An 18,604-nucleotide genomic window follows, 5' to 3' on the forward strand; every position below is an offset into this window, starting at 1 on the left:
CAAAAAACGTTTTCTGAAACCATAAATGAGATTAGTGCATGAGAAAAAGCCTTCTAACTTTGACAAATGTTCCAATTTGGTGTTTGTGACTGTTAAAATGTGTTATGCATTTGGTCCTATGTCTTTAATACATTCTAAACGTCAAGTGAGTCCAAAAATAGTGTAATTCAGGGGTAGAGACCTACAGATTTTATCAACCAGTAATGAGAATGCTCATCTGTGTTCTTGACCTTTCCTAATTTCATGGAGATTTAGGGCCTGATTAGGATGGTAGTCTGATTTATGTCCAAATGCCATCCTGGTGGGAAACAGGACAGCTCGGACAAACTCTTGGCTGTCCCGCACTCTGAATCACGATGCAACCGCCTTCAAGGCAGTCTCAAGGTGTATATTTTGGATTACAGCGGGTGCTGGGCGCTGCGAAAATATACAAAATATGCTCACTGTGCATATTCCTGCACTATGTGGCAGGCACCATGCGGTGCCAGGGATGAAGGGGGCCTGCTAGAGACCCCCCAATGTTCCTTTCCACTTGCCTTTCATGGTGGTTAACCAACATGAAACGGCCGGGGGGAAGAGACATTGTAATCCCTACGGTGATGCCCGGCAGTCACCACAAAACGGACATCTAACATTTGCATGGTCTTCTCATACACAATATTGGGTTGACCATCTCTCATACCCAAAGAAATTTCAGAACGACCCTCATAAATCCATCACCCTTCCACACCAATATGATGAAGCAATATGGCTTGCCTCCTTACAGGTGTGTAATATAGTAAAAGAATGGATAGATTCACACTCCTTGATAAACGGATTTTAAGTTTATGTGGTAACAGAATGTGAGTGAATGTGAAGAACTTATTGCGTGCATGCACGTATAACTCGGAGAGTACCCTGCTCCCAGAGAGTAATATAATTAATGCAATGAGTCTTTGGAAACCTAAGGCTACGTGTCGCACAGCTACACAGGCCAATAGGCCTAATGAACCTTTCACAAGTTTACTTCAATTTTTATCATAAAGTATATCAAACGTACTCAAAATGATATTGCATCATATTTTTATATCTGTATTGCAGTATATTATCACTTTTTTTCTGCGAAATTCATTCTTTGATAAGAAACATGAAATTAAATTCAATGAAACAATCCAAAATGCTTTGATCCGAAGTCACATGGAATCGGTTCTCCAATCCAATGTAATTAAGACTGAGCTCAGAGGTAAAAAACGGACTGTAATACCTCTAGCGATCTCAGAGATAGAAAACGGACTAAGACTATTCGGCTAAATAAAGTCCAAGGAGGGACATTGAGTGTCTAACTCTTCAAGAAAACTTTATTTGTTCCCCACACGAAAGTCGTTTTCACATGACTTAACCCCATATTATCCAATCAGGGAAACACAATTAAACGTGGTTTTTTCAAGTTCCTCTGTGGTCTGCCTGTTTCCATGGGAGTTTTTATTTTATTTTTCCCCTACGGGTCGTCAGCGGGTGTTGTTTTGTCCGGCGGAGTCCTGTCCTCTGGGCCTGCCCCTAAAAAAGACGGTTTTGTAGTTGATGTAGTCAGTGCTTCTTCTCTCGTAACACCCATGCTTTGTGATATTGATGCCGCACTAGGTCTATGTAGTGTCAAGTCCTGATCCGTTACCATACTCTCCTCTGAAGAGGTTGCTGCAGGTTTTCTAAACACCTGTTTCTGTGCATATGCTTCCGCCCACGTATATACCTCGTCCAACTTGTAGTCGATAGTATCCCTTCTAAATTTTCGTGTTTTTCTCTCATGCACTTCTCGAGCATGTTTGTCCAAATTCTTATTTATGTTCTCCAAGACTTTTGTCCAATCTTCTTTATCCATATTAGTTGATATTTCATCCTTAAGTTTGTTGATGTCGTAAGTAAGTTCATTCAGAGTTTTTGAGATTTCCTCAATGATGAGAAGAATCAAATCAAGGGAGCACTTATTTAAGATGGCATACCAACGTGCCATAAAAGCTTTATCAAATATGCTTGCACATAGGGAAACTTTTTGGATAAAATACTTGGGGACTCTAATCCCTGGGGGTCTCAATGAACATTATGAATTATTGTGCTTCCTGTGAATCGATTGCAATATAATTCGATTGTAAGGGAGTCTGCTGTTGCATGTCACATTTTTCAGCACTAAGATTGACTTATGTTTCTTTTCTTTTGTTGTTATTCTGTTTGCTTTGGCTTTCTTTGAGCTTTTAATCGTGTTTCCCTGGTTGGATAATATGGGGTTAAGTAATGTGAAGACGACTTTTGTGTGGGAAACAATAAAGTTTTCTTGAAGAGTTAGACACTTGAAGTCCTTCCTTGGACTTCATTTAGCCAACTAGTCTTAGTCCGTTTTCTATCTCTGAGATCGCTAGAGGTATTACAGTCCATTTTTTACCTCTGAGCTCAGTCTTAATTACATTGGATTGGAGAACCGATTCCATGTGACTTTGCAGATTCATCAGATGGCGGCAGGATTGAACGTCATACAATAGTACAGAACGGTATGTTTAAGATTAGATTCTGTTTAATTAAATACTTTGCGATCCTCGCAGGATCCAGTATTCATTAGATTCTTCTTTACCAAAAATTTTCTCGAGGTTGACAGACAGTGGGACACACGATTTTTACGGCAGTCTACTAGGCTTCGGTAAGATTTTTTTACCAGCTGCATGAATGTACACAATTAATAGAATTAAGAAACAACGAATAAGGGTTGTTATGCTTTCGGCAGGTTACAGTTGATTTCGGCATAGTGTCCACATTGAATTACGGAAGGTAGGAATGCATGTGTATCCTGTTTTAACATGGTTCAACCGCATTGGTTTTCACGAGACAGCTCACGATGTAAACTTGGAATCCATATTTTGGAAGAACAGCACATGACATGGGGATGTATTTTAAGATTCTTGATCGACATAACACTGTGGGTGACGTTTCTCTGGTTGCTTCTCTTTGCTTTAGATCATTTGGGTTTTTACTAGCTCGTTCTTTCTACAAATTTCACATTTTGGTTTCTTTTCTCTATTTGAGTTTGATTCACACACACTCGTTTCACCTGAGGTTTTTACTATTCTACAGCAGAGCTCTCAGTACTAATTAGTGAAATATCATGTACAGTACCAACAAGAACTAAAAATATCATTTTGTGTTGTAGATTCGGACGAGAATTACATCAGAGTCTTCCTTAACTGAATTATGTTTTATGTTGTAATTTGCTAACCCCCTGACGAAGGGTTCAGTTTGAACCCGAAATGTATGGGGAAGGATACTATTTTGCATTTGTTAATGACATTGTTATTGGATCAAAGCATTTTGGATTGTTTCATTGATTGTAATTTCATGTTTCTTATCAAAGAATGAATTTTGCAGAAAAAAGTGATAATATACTGCAATACAGATATAAAAATATGATGCAATATCATTTTGAGTACGTTTGATATACTTTATGATAAAAGTTGAAGTAAACTTGTGAAAGGTTCATTAGGCCTATTGGCATGTGTAGCTGTGCGACACGTAGCCTTTGGTTTCCAAAGACTCATTGCAATAATTGCCTCCTTACAGGGCCATACTTGTCTGTACCAATTGCCAGCATGCAAGTGCTAAACAGCTTCTGCCACTGTTTCTACGGTATTGAGGGCTCAATCGCAGTAACCGGAATTGTTGGAGGTGGAGCCAACCCTTGATCAGTCATTACAAAATTGCACTACACACCTCAAAGAAATGAATATAAGGTATCCAATATGCACTTTAGATACACTTTATATGATAAAGTCCCACCTGCAAAGAAATCATGCAATTAGTAAACACAACTAACTAAAATAATTAATCACCACCAATAAACTAAGAAAACAAACTACGATAACAAACAAAATAAAGATAAAGATCTATGGCTATTAGTTTGTCATCCTGATATGTTAGTGAGGTAGTGTGGCTCACTGGTTAGAGGCGGCAGACCCGAGAGCAGAGGACGGCCCGGGACCAGGGTTCGATTCCCGGAGCGGCAGGTTTCTGGACCAGGGTCAGCGGACTTGATAATTCTCTCGCCTCGGTGCCCACTCTGATCAGAGATCACACTCGGCAACTCTGGGCATTAGCTTGCCTCATCTTCACTAACGGCCCCACCAGACCGCCGGGGATGCCTGGTCTCACCCTGGAGATACCCATTAAGGGACCATCTCTCAGGGAAGCCAGGAAGGGTTTCGCAGCGGTCGAAGCGCGGAGATACTCCCCCGGGAGTGATTCTAGCGCTATATAAACACACAAATTAAATTAATTAAATTTTCCACTTCTACAGATATGTCTCCCTGCATGCAGTTAATGTTAATGTTAATGTTATGGGAATTTGTATAGCGCACGGCTGCCCCAGCCAAGGGGCGTCCCGGCGCTGCGAGCTGACCAGAGAGCAGAGTGAAGGTGCACAGAGAAGACCGATTATTGAAAAAGATGGGTTTTAATGGCCTTTCTAAAGGCTAAGAGGTCTTGCATCCCCCGTATGGTTTCAGGCAAGCTGTTCCATAGTTTGGCAGCAAGGAAGCTAAAGGATCGGCCACCAACTCTGGCAAGTCTGGTGCAGGGAATGATCGCTAGATGTTGTCCCTCTGAGCGGAGTGATCTGTTAGATGTGTACTCAGACATAAGGGGACACAGCAATGGGGGGGAGGCGGTTTTGAGGATTTTGAAGGCTAAACACAGAGCCTTGAACTGGATCCTTTTCCCCACCGGGAGCCAATGCAGTTTTCTTAAGGTTCCTGAGACTGAAGAATGGCGAGGGAGGCCGACCAAGGCCCTGGCAGCCGCATTCTGGACTCTCTGCAGTCTGGTGGTTTCAGCCAGGTTCGCTCCCAAAAGGAGAGAACTGGCATAGTCCAGTCTAGAGAGGATCGTCGCCTGGACAATGAGCTGGCGGGTGCGGCAGTCAAAAAACTTCAGAATGGGCCTGATGTTGCGTAAAATGCCAAAGCACGTGGCAGCCACTTTCTTGGTATGGGTGGTATATTTTAGAGCCGAGTCGACCCAGACACCTAGATTTTTAACACAGTCTTTTGGCTTGGGGGGTGGGCCCAGGATGTCAGGCCACCAATTATCTCCCCAGGATGCGGTAATTTTTCCCAGGAGGAGAATCTCTGTTTTACCGGCATTTAATTGGAGAAAGTTCGCCGTCATCCAGTTGGTGATGTCAATGAGTGTCTGTTTAAAGTGATGGGCTTCCAGACCACTGTTGTTATTCAAAGCCACCACCAACTGGGTATCATCTGCATATGATACCAAAGCCATTCCATTCCTTCTAGCCACCTCCGCTAGCGGGCGGACATAGACATTGAACAGGGTAGGGCTAAGGGACGAGCCCTGCGGCACTCCCTGTCCAATGCTGTGCTCCTTCGAGATGTAAGGGGGGGTGGAGACTCTGAAGGACCTGTTGGACAGGAAGTCTCTGAACCACCCCAAGGCTGCCCCTGTGACTCCAATTTCCTCTAATCTCGTCAAGAGGACCTCATGTGACACCGTATCGAAGGCAGCACTGAGGTCCAATAGGACCAGTGCTGCAGTTCCGCCGGCGTCAAGAATGGAACGGAGGTCTTCAGAAACACTGAGCAAGGCTGTCTCGGTGCTGTGGCCAGCTCTAAACCCGTGTTGGGAGTCATCCAGGATGTTATTGGTGAGGAGGAAGTTGGACAAGATGTTATTGACGTGTGCCTCGGCCACTTTGGCAGGCCAAGGGAGCAGGGAGATCGGCCTAAAGTTCTCCGGGAGTGAAGGATCTAGAGTGGGTTTTTTTAAAATAGGGGACACCCACGCCTGCTTCCATTTAGAAGGAACACTGGCGGTGGAGAGTGACCGATTAATGATGTCACGGACGTGATCTGTGATGAGTACATGAGCTTCACAGAAAAGGTCAGGCTTTAAGGGGTCTGCCGGAGATCCGGATTTAATCTTTCTACAGATTTTAGAGAAATTCTCACGGTCAAGTGTGGGAAGGGAAGTGAGGGAAGGCCTGGTAGGGTCAAAGGTGACCGGTGACTGTGGGCCTTTGGGGAAGGTGTCGTGTATCTTCTTAATTTTATCTGTGAAAAAATTGGCCATATTGTTGCAGAGATCGGGCGAGGTAGTGATGCTGTTGACAGATTTTTTTGCCGTGAGGTCTTTCAGAATTTTAAAAACCGATTGCTCTGTTCCTTCTTTTCTATTCTTTTCCTATGTGAGTTTCACTGTATTGGGTGTTGCTAAGGGTCATTTCTCGAATCTTTCACTTTCCTCTTCGTGCCTCATTTTCACAACAACAGAAACCACCAAGGTTCATTCCTCTAACCTTACCTCATGATTGACTGACATGCTGTAACACCTAAAGAGATTTCCCAACAGCTGACTGTGAGAATGTACACGGATGAAGGACGCGTCATAGAGGCTGCAGACCAATCCTAAGAAATGCTTTCCCGGTTAATGAGACTAAATGCAGGGAACAATGTGAGTGTTCATCGAAGCTCTGGGGTGAGATGTGCAAGTTGAGATACAGACACGCGGTGCATTTACCTTTCAAATGTATGTGTGGCAAGTGTATTTGTATTTAAAATGCACTCGCGGCAAGAGTATTTCATTTCCTTTGACAGGGTGCATGCTGCAACGATAAAGCGACACGCGACCAGCGCATTTGTTTTTAACGTACTCCTTTCTGAACTGCTAATTGTAATCAAACATAGATGCAGTGCCAATTTCAATGTGAAGTTTAAAAAAAATGGTTTCACTCAATTAGAACTGCAACGTTTACAACATAATAAAAATCCTTTCCATGCTTTTCCCTAAACGCACGATAGCTGAAGCAAAGTCCTTTCCACGCCTTTCACTTTTTATCAATCACTTGAAAGCCAATGGTTGAAAGCATATAACGTTAGTGGGAGACGGGTGCACTCCTGCATTATCCAAGTCAACATTTTTAAACCATTTACTTCAAACTAATAAATCTTTCTGCGTGCATACTTCTCAAGTGCAATGCCCGAACGCACTTCCGTAAACATAACACCAAGTTGGGAGCGCGCTAGCGCCCCATTCCGTTGCACAGCATAAATGCCTATTGGCTCATTATCCATCAGTTCTACCATCATATTTTCAATATAGCTTGCTTATCACAGTCATTTAAGTTTCTCTTCCCATTGATTCTTTTAGTCCTCACTCGGAATAGAAAATGCCATTTTTCCAGGTTTCTAATGTTTTATCCGCGTCCATCCGAACTTCACAGAAAAAACATGACTAGGGCATGTTGTATTCAGGACAGTGTTTATTTAAAAAAACCCAATGCATTTCGTGCATAATTTGCACTTCGTCAGGGGTCACTGTCGTGAACGTTAATATAAAAGCGCCTTCCGTGTCACTCTCAGCTGGATGTTTAAACACTGTCCTGAATACAACATGCCCTAGTCATGTTTTTTCTGTGAAGTTCGGATGGACGCGGATAAAACATTAGAAACCTGGAAAAATGGCATTTTCTATTCCGAGTGAGGACTAAAAGAATCAATGGGAAGAGAAATTTAAATGACTGTGATAAGCAAGCTATATTGAAAATATGATGGTAGAACTGATGGATAATGAGCCAATAGGCATTTATGCTGTGCAACGGAATGGGGCGCTAGCGCGCTCCCAACTTGGTGTTATGAAAGCATATAACGGCATGCAGGACGCTTCAAACTAATCTTCCTAACTGAGTAAGAAGTCACAGAGGCGCAGAACAATCACAGCCGATCAGCCCGAAACCCTAGGAAACACTTTAACTAGGAAATTGTATACGCTCCTTTCTCATACATTCCACTCCCCAGTGTCATGTTCCGTATAGAGGAACTTTCTACAACTCTACAAAAGAGTTTCTGACTCGTGTTCTCCATACACCCTCTGATAGTAACATTTTAAATGAGAAAATGAGAAATACAAGTTTACATCTTAGAATCTCTTGATATCAAACCAGGGGGCTATAACAACGATCCTATTACTTTGGGGGGTATGGTTAAAATGCATATCACGTTTAACTATAGACACGCAATGGGTATAGTATATGCCACTAAACAAGGATTCAATTCATTGTGGTAGGGTGGAACCACCAGAAAGATCTAGGAATCAAATTAGACCCCAACAATAAGGAACACTTACTCATAGTAGATAGATATGTAGTGGATTTTGAAATATGTGATACATTTTCAGAAAGCTTGGGTCTATTGAGGGATGTTATGCATACTGAAAACAGCTGCAGTAACCATAGTACACAATACAAGACCTGTTAAAGAAGGAACTGGATGTAATGGTGAAACAAGGAGTAATAGATATGACTAAGTGTTCAGAATGGTTGTAACCAATTGTTCTTACACCTAAGAATGAGGGAATAGAAATACACCTATGCATTGATTTAAGAGGCTAAAATACCACTATTTAGGTAGCCCTTTATCCCCTTCCAATAATTAATAAAATACTAAATCACATATGTTGGACTTGGCCATTTATGCATGGTCATCCCTAAACCTTTTGCCTTTCTCCTAGCCTTTTCTCTGACATGGTGTTGGTGGTTTTAGGCATCTGAGCACTTTAGCACTGCTGTCCAGTGTAAAGTGCTTGCGCTCTCTGTGTTACATTTGGTTAGATTGGTCTACACCTGTTTGGCCTATTTAATTTACCTGTCAGTCCCTTGTAAAGTGGTATCTCAAATACCCAGGGCTCGTAAATTAAATGCTACTGGTGGGCTTGCAGCGCTGATTGGGCCACCCACCAATGTAGCCTTGCAAACCTATCTCAGGCCTCTGCCATCACAGGACCTGTGCGCGCAGTGTTACTGCCGCTATCACATGGTACCCAAAGTGTGTGCCATGTCTGTGACCCCGCTTTTCCTGCATGTCAGTCACTCCTAAGGTAGGCCCTAGCTAGCCCCATAAGCAAGGTGCATCATAGGTAAAAGATAGGACATGTACCTTAAGTGTGTGACATGTCCTGGTAGTGACAAACAGTCATTTTTGGTTACTCACTACTGTGGGCCTGCCCTCTAATAGGAATGCATTGGGGATTCCCTGATAATGGTTTCAGTGGTAATTGCTGATATGAAAGGAGCAGTGTGGTCAAGTTTGGTATATTTGGAATTCTCATAATAAATGCTGCACAAGGGTGTGCACAGATTTATTATTACTATATTAGAAATGCCACTCTTAGAAGTAGGCATTTCTGTGTGCTATGTGTCTGCCTGCCTGATGTGAATTGCATGTCTGGCTTGTGAGTGACAGGGGCTGGGAGGTATGTGTGGCTCCAGGAGGGGCAGGGTGAGTCAGCATTAGGCTGAATGCGACATCCGCATTGGGAGTAGTGGGAAGTGTAATCCCTTGACCCGTAATAGATCTGTGCCAAGTATGTACAATGCTGGCTCCGCCCCCTGTGGTGTGTCTGATCATGGAGCCCCCATCTGACAAAGCGGTAGAGGAGCCTGGTAAACAAAGTGCTCCAATTCCCCCCTTAACCAGTTGCATCTGGTTCCCCCAAGCCCTGCACTGCAGACAAAGGAGAGAAGTAGTATAAGTATAGGGCCTGTTACCCCATGATTTTGTGCTGTTCCTGGACCTTTGAGGGCTTGCTGCTGCTGGGGCCCAGGAGGAACCGCGATGGGGGCTTGCCTCCCTGCTGGAGGGCCCTGTGTGCTGGCCTCCCTGGGCCAAGCTTTCCCCCTTCCCCTCCTAGGAATTTTGCTGCATCTAGCATCTCGTGAGCTCTATATTTTAATCATTCCAAGGAGAAGTGTGTGTGGGCCTTGCAGCGCCGAGCTACACCTTATTTGGGGGGAATCCCAATGTGGGGATTCACCCTCCCAGTGATGCTGTGGAGCGGGTGCCCACCCTCATTCTGTGCTATTTTAAATATGCTGTGCCCACCCCGCTTTGTGCCTTTTGAGTGGGTGCTCACCCTCTGATTCTCTGATTTTTGCGGGTGCCCGGCCCGCTTTGTGCACCTTTGATTTTGCGGGTGCCCACCCCACATTTTGCAACTTTGATTTTGCGGGTGTCCACCCAGCATGGCTCATTTATTGAGGAGTGGGTGCCCACCCTGCATTGCACCCAAGTGAGGAAGGAAGCAGCCAAGAGAAATCGCCGGGTCGCAGTCAGGTGCGACCCTGAAGCCAGGCGGCTTTGCCTGAATATGGGCTGGGCCTGCAAAAGACCCGTCTGGAGCCTCGCAGGCTCCACGTTGAAGTCCCAGCCCCAGGAAGGGGACTGGGTGAAGTGAGGATGGAGCCCCACCTGGGATGTGGATCACCTGGGACAAAGAGAGAGTCCCCGAGGAGTGGGGGCTCTCCTGATGCATGCCACCAGCTTCCAAGAACCGCACAGAGTCCCGACAGAGTCCTGGTAAGCAGTGGCTCTGTGATGGAAGCAGGGGCTCTGTGATGGGATGGGGCTGCTCCTACGTGGGCTGCATTGTTATTAGGGCCCTCGTGGGGTCCAGAGGGCCGGGGGACACGTGACTTTTCTAGTTTTTCTATTTTTACAGCTGCCCGCCTGATAGAGGGCAGCTGCAACAATGGCGCAGTTTTGCTTAGAGAGCCCCAGAGCAGGGCCAGTTTGTTACTCACAGCTGCATCGCCGTAACAGGCTGCTGCAACGTTGGTGCATGTTTGTGCAGAGAGCCCAGAGCAGGGCCTAGTTGTGTATTCCTCAGTTGCGCCGCCGTAACGGGCAACTGCAACATGGGCCACATTTTCGTTTTACAGAGTTCCAGTGGGGAGCCACCCAGAGGGCACAGTGAGTGCTCATGACCACATTTGATTTCCCAGCTGCACTGCAATTAGTGGCAGCTGCAATGTTTAGGCCTGCGCAATTGCGCACTTTTGATTTTGCTGCATTGGCAGCCCAAGCCCTGACATTATGGACATAGGGCATTTGAGCCCTCTGAGAAGGTCAGTTGGCCAAGGGGACTGTGTTAGGTTCAGAGGGCACCAGGCCCTAATCTGATTTATGTGGTGTGCAGGGAATGTGATTTATGCGCTGTAATTTATGCCTCTAATGTGGTTATGATTATTAGGTTTTGCATACTGTGTTTATGTTTATGAGGTTTTTCTCTACTGTGATTTACGCCTCTAATGTGATTTATGATTAGGAGGTCATGATCTAATATGTTCAGGCTTATGAGGTTGGCACAACATGTATTTTACCCCTGATGTGATGCTGATTGCATAATATGATTTGTGTTGCAGGATATAATGCTGAGTACAGTGTTTGCCAGTAATTACTGGTTGTGTTCTACGTTTAATATTGGTTCTACATTTACTATTTTCACTTTGTGATGTTTCTGTCAGTGACCCAATTGGCCCTGGCATGTGTATGTAATCCCCTGTGAATAATGTCTAGTGCCAGTTGGCACAGTGTTTATTGTGTGATTACTATTCAATGTGTTTACGATAATACAAAGGCTATTTTATATATAACCTTGTGTGGAGTTCCTTTTGTGGTGTTCCTAGTATGTCCCTGCTGTGGGTGTGTGTTGCGCAAACGCTTTACACATTACCTCTGGGATAAGCCTGACAGCTCGTGCCAAGCTACCAAGGGGTTGAGCAGGGGTTATCTTCAGCGTGTAACTCCCTTCCCCTGACTAGAGTGGTGTTTTCTGCCTGGCCCCAGCCAACCAGAAATCCCATTTCTAACAACATACATGACACTAAGTATGACAGTGTTCTTGATCTTTCCTTGGCATATCACCAGGTCACTCTACACCGAGTTACAATCTTCAACCACGTTCACTGCTCCATTTGGAACATACAAATTTTTAAGGATGCTATTTGGCTTGGCTTCAGCAGCAGCAGCCTTTCTAAAGATAATGGAGCATACTTTACGAGAAACCTGTAAAGTCATGTGTTTGCAGGATGATATTTTAGTTTATACATCCACAGAACAGGAACATGACAACCACAAAAGCAGTGTACTTGGTAAACTGTGATGCAGGACTTCTTATAAAAAAAAGTGTAAGATTTAAGTCATATTGCTTAAATATTTGGGGCATATCATCTCTATTGAAGGCATAAAACTAAAATAAGCCTTGTAGATGCAGTTAAAACACTCCTATTCATTAGAATAATGAAGAAGTTAAGGACGTTTTGGGGTTGGCGGAATATATGGCACAATTTGTAGAACCTTTTGCTAACGTGGTGCAACCTATGAGAGCTCTGTTTAAAAAGGGTATACATTTTGAATGAAATACCCAATATGAAGAATTGTTTAACAGAATAAAAAATGCCGTTGTAGCGCCTGTCAAGGTTCCGGGGGTCCAAATAAGAAAAATTTGAACCCTTAAAGAGTACCATTCATATTGGTTTTCCATAAGACTTATCACCAGTAACAACAGGAAAAAGCTTGATAGAATTCCTTTCCAATGCATTAGTTACAGAAGGAGCCCCAGTACACTCAACACTGATAATAAGGGTCAATTTTGCTCTGATTAAATAAGAAGTTTCATGGCAGGATTATCTATTCAGCATGTGAAAACCCCATTATACGGGCCAAACGCAGATGGTCGGATGGAAAGAGCAAATAGAATGTTAAAGGAGTCCATCCAGCTAGGCTTAGCTGTGGGTAAACCCATTGTCCAAACTATAAATGAAATGTTCTGTTCTTCTCATTCCACCGACAATTGTGTCACACGTTTCTTAGGGAAGAAAACTAAGTTCAAATTGGCAATTTGGGGGGAGAACAATAAGGAAGGATCAGAAGACTGTTGCAGAGAGGGTCCCACATCATAAAGATCAGTACAATGGTATGATAATAAGTGGGGTGGGAAACATCAAGAATGAATAGAAAGATATAGTTATAGTAGATAAGGTTATAGTAAAAGAACAAGTAACAGTAACAGTAACAGTCACAATACATTTAATAAGTTTAACAAACCTGCCAGAATCAAAGAGGTTAGACGAAAAGTAGTGATTTTGGAAGAGGGACTCAAGTGGAGGCTGAATAGATTAGTCTGTGCCCCGTAAACATTGTACCTATTGGCTGAACCATTCCAGTGAAGGAAAATCATATGCCAAGGCCCATTAAACTATACAAAAGACATTGTAATCCTCTCATATGGTAGAATGACTATGTTATGTGTTAGCTTTTGTTTAGGCTTTTGATGCTGTCTTTTTTCACCCTTAGAGTTGACAAGCTTTGTCTTCCTGCATCTGTATAAAGTACTACTTTCTATATTTTGTTATATTGCATTTTCACTAGCTACTCTCATATGTGTAGTTGATCTTTGAAGTGGTTCTGTTGTCCATATCTATTTGTATTAATATGTCAGTAAGGGCGATGTGTTGTAACTTCAATCATATGCACCACCCTTCCTTTTCCTCCCAAATAGTTCATGTCAGTATTATCACATTTCCTTTGTTGGTTCTCCCTCTCTCTACTCCCTCTTTAATATCTACATTTATAATGTTGGGTGTGAGTTTAACACAGAGTTTTGCGATGAAAGAACGAGTCATGCAAGTGACACCAAGAGCATAAGTTGGTGAACTGCGGATTGACTGTTGAGACCTAATAAAACTTTCTATTCACCTTGAATTTATTCTTGCTGTGTTCAATAGGAACCATAGCTGATTTCAAGGTAGGCATGCTTTAATATAATCAATTATCATAATTCTAGAACATTATTTTGCAATATCAACAATACAGCAAAGAAATTACATTATTACATTTAAATAACCCAAATGCCTAAACTACATAGAGAAAACCTTCTTTCTAAACAAACGGGCCTCCTTTAAAGACAATCTTCTCTGATAAAATTCTAAAAAAAGACTTAAGCAAAACATTTAAAAACAAAATAGCCCCTTTCAAAACAAATGGGCCTCCTTTCAAATTAATCTTCTCTTAAAAGAAGTGTTCTTTAAGAAACCAAAATACAAACAGGATTTATAATATTATCTAAATTACCGAACATCACTTTCTGGACTCTGTAAGAAAATCGAACACAAACTCACAAACGCATCTTTTAAAACAGCAACGCTTCACATACATATTTAATATAAGTGAGAGAAAAGTGAATAATTACTGGCATTCCTTTGAGAGAGACCACTGGTATATAAGTTAGAATGTGCCCCATATTTAAAAAAAGATTGAAATACAAGGTCTAATAGGAAACGTACAGACATAAGTTCAGGGGCCAGTGCCATATTTTGAATGTCAGAAGCCGAGAATGTATGTACTACACATAAGATCACTGAATAGTGGCCACACACTTAGTGGAGACCACACACTAAGACCCTCCCACCTCCTACAGCCAAAAGTACTGTTTGTAAAGGATTAGAAGAGAGTAAACAGCTACCATAGACTCGACTGTTTTATTCAAAGGTTTCTGTTTGCTATACAGGAAAAACAACTCTCAAGCATCTTATGTTGGCCTCATCCATCTATAAAGGAGTGCTGCCTGACAAAAGAAGACCTACCAAGAGAAGTCACTCTTGTATTTAAAAAGAACTCCCACTCACCAACCTCTCTGCTGTGCTACGACGCCTGTTTACAGCAGAGCAGGTTTTTTTTGTCAATGTGAGTGAAATATTGGTTTTAAAAGTGCCTCAGTTTCATCCCCAAAAATATTTTTGGTTGGAAAACCTAGCACAGATAAAAGCAAGTGTAGCAGATGTTTCCAAAAGGGTTAAAATGATCAGAGACATTCTAGTCTGAGGTAAAAAAGTGTATGGTCAACATGTTCCTGCCTACTATTGCTGTTGGCGAGGCATTCTTCAGGACCAGGACACCACAGCCGTATGCACATGCTAAAGCGCACCCTAACCAGTGGTGTAACAACACTGAATTAACTCACAGTTATGACGGTGTCTCTAGAATTTCCTAAGGACATGTAAATCTGAAAGAGACATGTAAAAAGACACCACAATGCAACAAATCCCACAAAGACATGATCTCTTAAGTGCTTGAATTTGTCTTAAGGTAATAGGGGTGATAAAGCTTATGCCACAACTGTGTGCTTTTCATCATGCAGTCCTGGGCTAATTACTAATATACTGTGGATAAGTATAATTGGATTTATAATCACTGATATTGATGTGCTAACCAATGAGCCTGGTGAATTACCAGGCCGTCTTTAACATCATTAAATATTTTCCTAGTTTTTACTAAAAGCATGCGTTTTTCCTAAGAACATGCATTTTGCAAAATACCAACTTAGAAATTGCCGGTACATTAGTGAATTAAAATAGAGTGAACATGACTAAAATCTACAGGCGTATGAGCGGATGAAAGGCTCATAATACCTGTGAAAGTATGGCAGACTTAGTATATGGAGCAAAAAAGGAGCTTACTTTGAAACAGTTGTGAATTCACAACATGGGTCCTGGTGGGGGGCGGAGGCTTATAGTCACACTCTGCAATGTCAAAAATACTCTTGTCGTAATCGTTACATTGTATGTGTAATCGCTATCTATCTCAAATAAGTTGGAGAAAAAAGGAACTCAATTTACTTCGTCAAAGCGCAGCACCCGTATGGCACCCGCATACACCCATCCGACCCCGACGATCATATGATGTCTGACCGGGGATTTTCAAAAGAAAGCCGAAGCCCAGGGATCTATACTGCGTGATGACATGTGGGCGCATGCAACTTTCTATGCTATCTCAGCTCCCCTTAGAAAGCTAGAATGTCAACTTTAAATTGCTCGGAAGTGGTGTTCTTTTTAAAGAACTCCTGCTAATGTGTGCGCGCGCTCAGTTACAGGTCGGGTACTCTAGCGGCTGGTGAGGTATACTGCTAAGGATTCCGAAACCATTAACACTCTGAAAGCTTTATTAGTATGTGAATGTTAAAGTGTCCTAATAAATAAGAGGCAGATTTTTAAATTGTGGGACCAATTTTACCGATTTGATGAAATGGGTAAACAATTGATGTTACGCAGTGTGATGTGGTGAAGAGACCCCTTATTCTGTTTAGATAGATAGATATCGATTACTCATACAATGTAACGATTACGGCAGAGTATTTTTGACATTGCAGAGTGCTCAGAGTTGTTACACCACTGGTTAGGGTGTGCCTTAGAGTGCGCATACTGCTGCGGTGTTCTGGTCCTGAAGAATGCCTCGCCAACAGCAATAGTAGGCAGAAACATGTTGACCATACACTATTTTATCACAGACTAGGATGTCTCTGGTCAATTCAACCAGTTTGGAAACATCCGCTACACTTGCTTTTTTCTGAACTAGGTTTTCCAACTAATACAATTTTCTTGGATGAAACTGAGGCACTTTTAAAACCTTGTTTTTAACTCAAATTCACAAAAAACCTGCTCCGCTGTAAACAGGCATCGTACCACACCAGAGGGGTGTTCGGCCCCTCTTGTGGGAACCCAATGATGAAGCATGTCACCAACTAGGTTGGTGTGTAAGAGGTCTTTTTAAATACAAACGTGACTTCTCTTGCTAGCTCTTCTTTTATCAGACAGCAATTTTTTTTTTCTTTAATTGATATTTCCTAGGGGGACCAAGAGCGGCTCCGTTTGTTTCCCTCTCTCTACTGTTGGTGAAGCTCATCCATCTATATACATGTTTATTTCACATCTGGATGTTTGTTTCTTTCATCTGCTGATCATTTTCTTGATGCCTGGCTTCATCTCTTTGGTCCTCAGTCCATTGACTATTGGATTCAGTGCAGGTGGTACAATGAAGTGAAGGACATTGAGTAAGATAGGGACATCAGGTGCGATTACCTTCTCAATCTTATTTGTGAAAATTAAAACCAATAGCAAAGTGTAAAAGAATCTAATCAAAATTAAATGTGAGGAACATGTGCTTAGTGCCTTTTTGGCAGCCCCTTTGACACAAATATGTATTACCACCCGGAGTATAAGGCAGTAGGACAGGAAGATGAAGACAGAGTCACTTCCTAAAATCCAGAAGGCAATGGCCAACTGGTAGACTGCATTAATTGTTCTATCACTGCAAGCAAGGGATGTTACTGCTACATTGGTACAGACGCAATGTTCAATGATGTTTCTGGAGCAGTACTGAAGTCATGCTGTTAACATTGGATAAGACAAGCACACCAGGATACTCCTGAGCAGAATAAACAGAAAGGCGTTTGTAACAAATCTGATGCTAATTACAGAGGGATGCCTCAGGGGGTTGCAAATGGCAATATACTGGTTCAATGCCATGAAAAGAAATGTAGCAGACTCCATTCATGGCGAACATCCGAAGGAGGCAGGCTGGCAGGTCAATGACCTTTAGGTTGAAGCAGAGGACTCCCAAGAGTTTGGGGATGGTGGCCATGCATAGGACAAGATCTAAGATAGCGAGGATCCCGATCAAGTAGTACATGGGTTCATGAAGGCTCAGCTCTCTGCGTATGACTTCCAGGATTGTGAGATTGGAAATAACAGCGATAAGTAGAAGAAAAGCCAATGGGATGGACAGCCAATGCTGCCAGCTCTGGATGCTTGGAAAGCAGATCAGCACAAAATAGGGGATTTGAAAGAATGATGAGGTGTTGATGGAGGACATAGTAAAAGTACCAGCACATCTGCATCTGCTGAGAGAATCAAATAATGAAACAAATAATTAACAACTTATCTTATCATTTACTATCATGCCTTTTAATCTTAAATTAGTTTACCATAATTTATGCTCTACATTTCCTGCCTTACATTAGTAAAGTGTACTCCAGGGCCATATTGGTTTTCAAAAGGTCCGAAGAAGATATTACCTGAAAATGCAATTCATTGGTTTTGGACATAGGGAGTATCTTACTTGTTCAAATAAACATTGATTATAGAAAATTGTTAGAGGCGCATTGGTATAGATGAAAACTACTTTATTTTTGCTTTTTTGTGTTTGTTTCGGGTAATTACAGCATTTCAAAATAGGGAAATAACATAAATGAATGGCAAAAAATATTACAGAAAAAATATACATGCAAAATTGAAGAAATTACAAATGTTCCCGACGAGCTCAATGGCTGCAGATACTCAGCACATTTATTGATGTCATCTTTATTGAGTCATTTTAGGACCTTAAAAGCACAGAATAAAGCATTTACATCTTCATAAAATATCAGCAACACACTAAAAGCATAATAAAACAGATAATCATCAAAATGCATAGATTCTTTTCACTTTGATAGCAGCAATGATATGACTAAGAACAGCAGCAAACATTGTGTGATTCTAACCTTTGCAGATAGATCGAGTTCTCTTTGTAAGGATTAAAATGCTTATGTAATAGGGTAGGGCATAAAAAGCGCAATCTAAGAGAGTCATATAAAGTATAATAGAACATAAAATGCACAGTTGATTGGGCAGTAACATGGTCCCAGGGGCAACATGGGAGGGAGGGAAACTCAGAACCCACTAGTGGAAAAGCCACAAAGAAATTAACTATGTTTAGTCTAAACCCAGTGAGATAACATTTAAATCTGTGCTCTGGAGTTACTATCCAGTTCAGATAAGGATCCATATCAGATGAGGTGAATATCAGCATACATCTTGTAACTGTAGGCATATTAAGGAATTTTTCTAAATCAATACCCTCTTTGTAAGTTTCATAGCTCCCCTTGACTTCCATTTTAAGATCGGGTGTTAAACTTTGCTGTGACT

General features: G+C 42.1%; 1 pseudogene; it reads right to left on the minus strand.

Annotated features, from left to right (window-relative positions):
• Positions 1-16,588: 16,588 nt before the first annotated feature.
• On the minus strand, positions 16,589-17,513 carry LOC147693395 (olfactory receptor 56A4-like; annotated as a pseudogene).
• Between the last annotated feature and the right edge of the window lie 1,091 nt (positions 17,514-18,604).

Source organism: Lissotriton vulgaris, chromosome 8 (assembly GCF_964263255.1).
Source record: "Lissotriton vulgaris chromosome 8, aLisVul1.2, whole genome shotgun sequence".
Lineage (NCBI taxonomy): Eukaryota > Metazoa > Chordata > Amphibia > Caudata > Salamandridae > Lissotriton > Lissotriton vulgaris.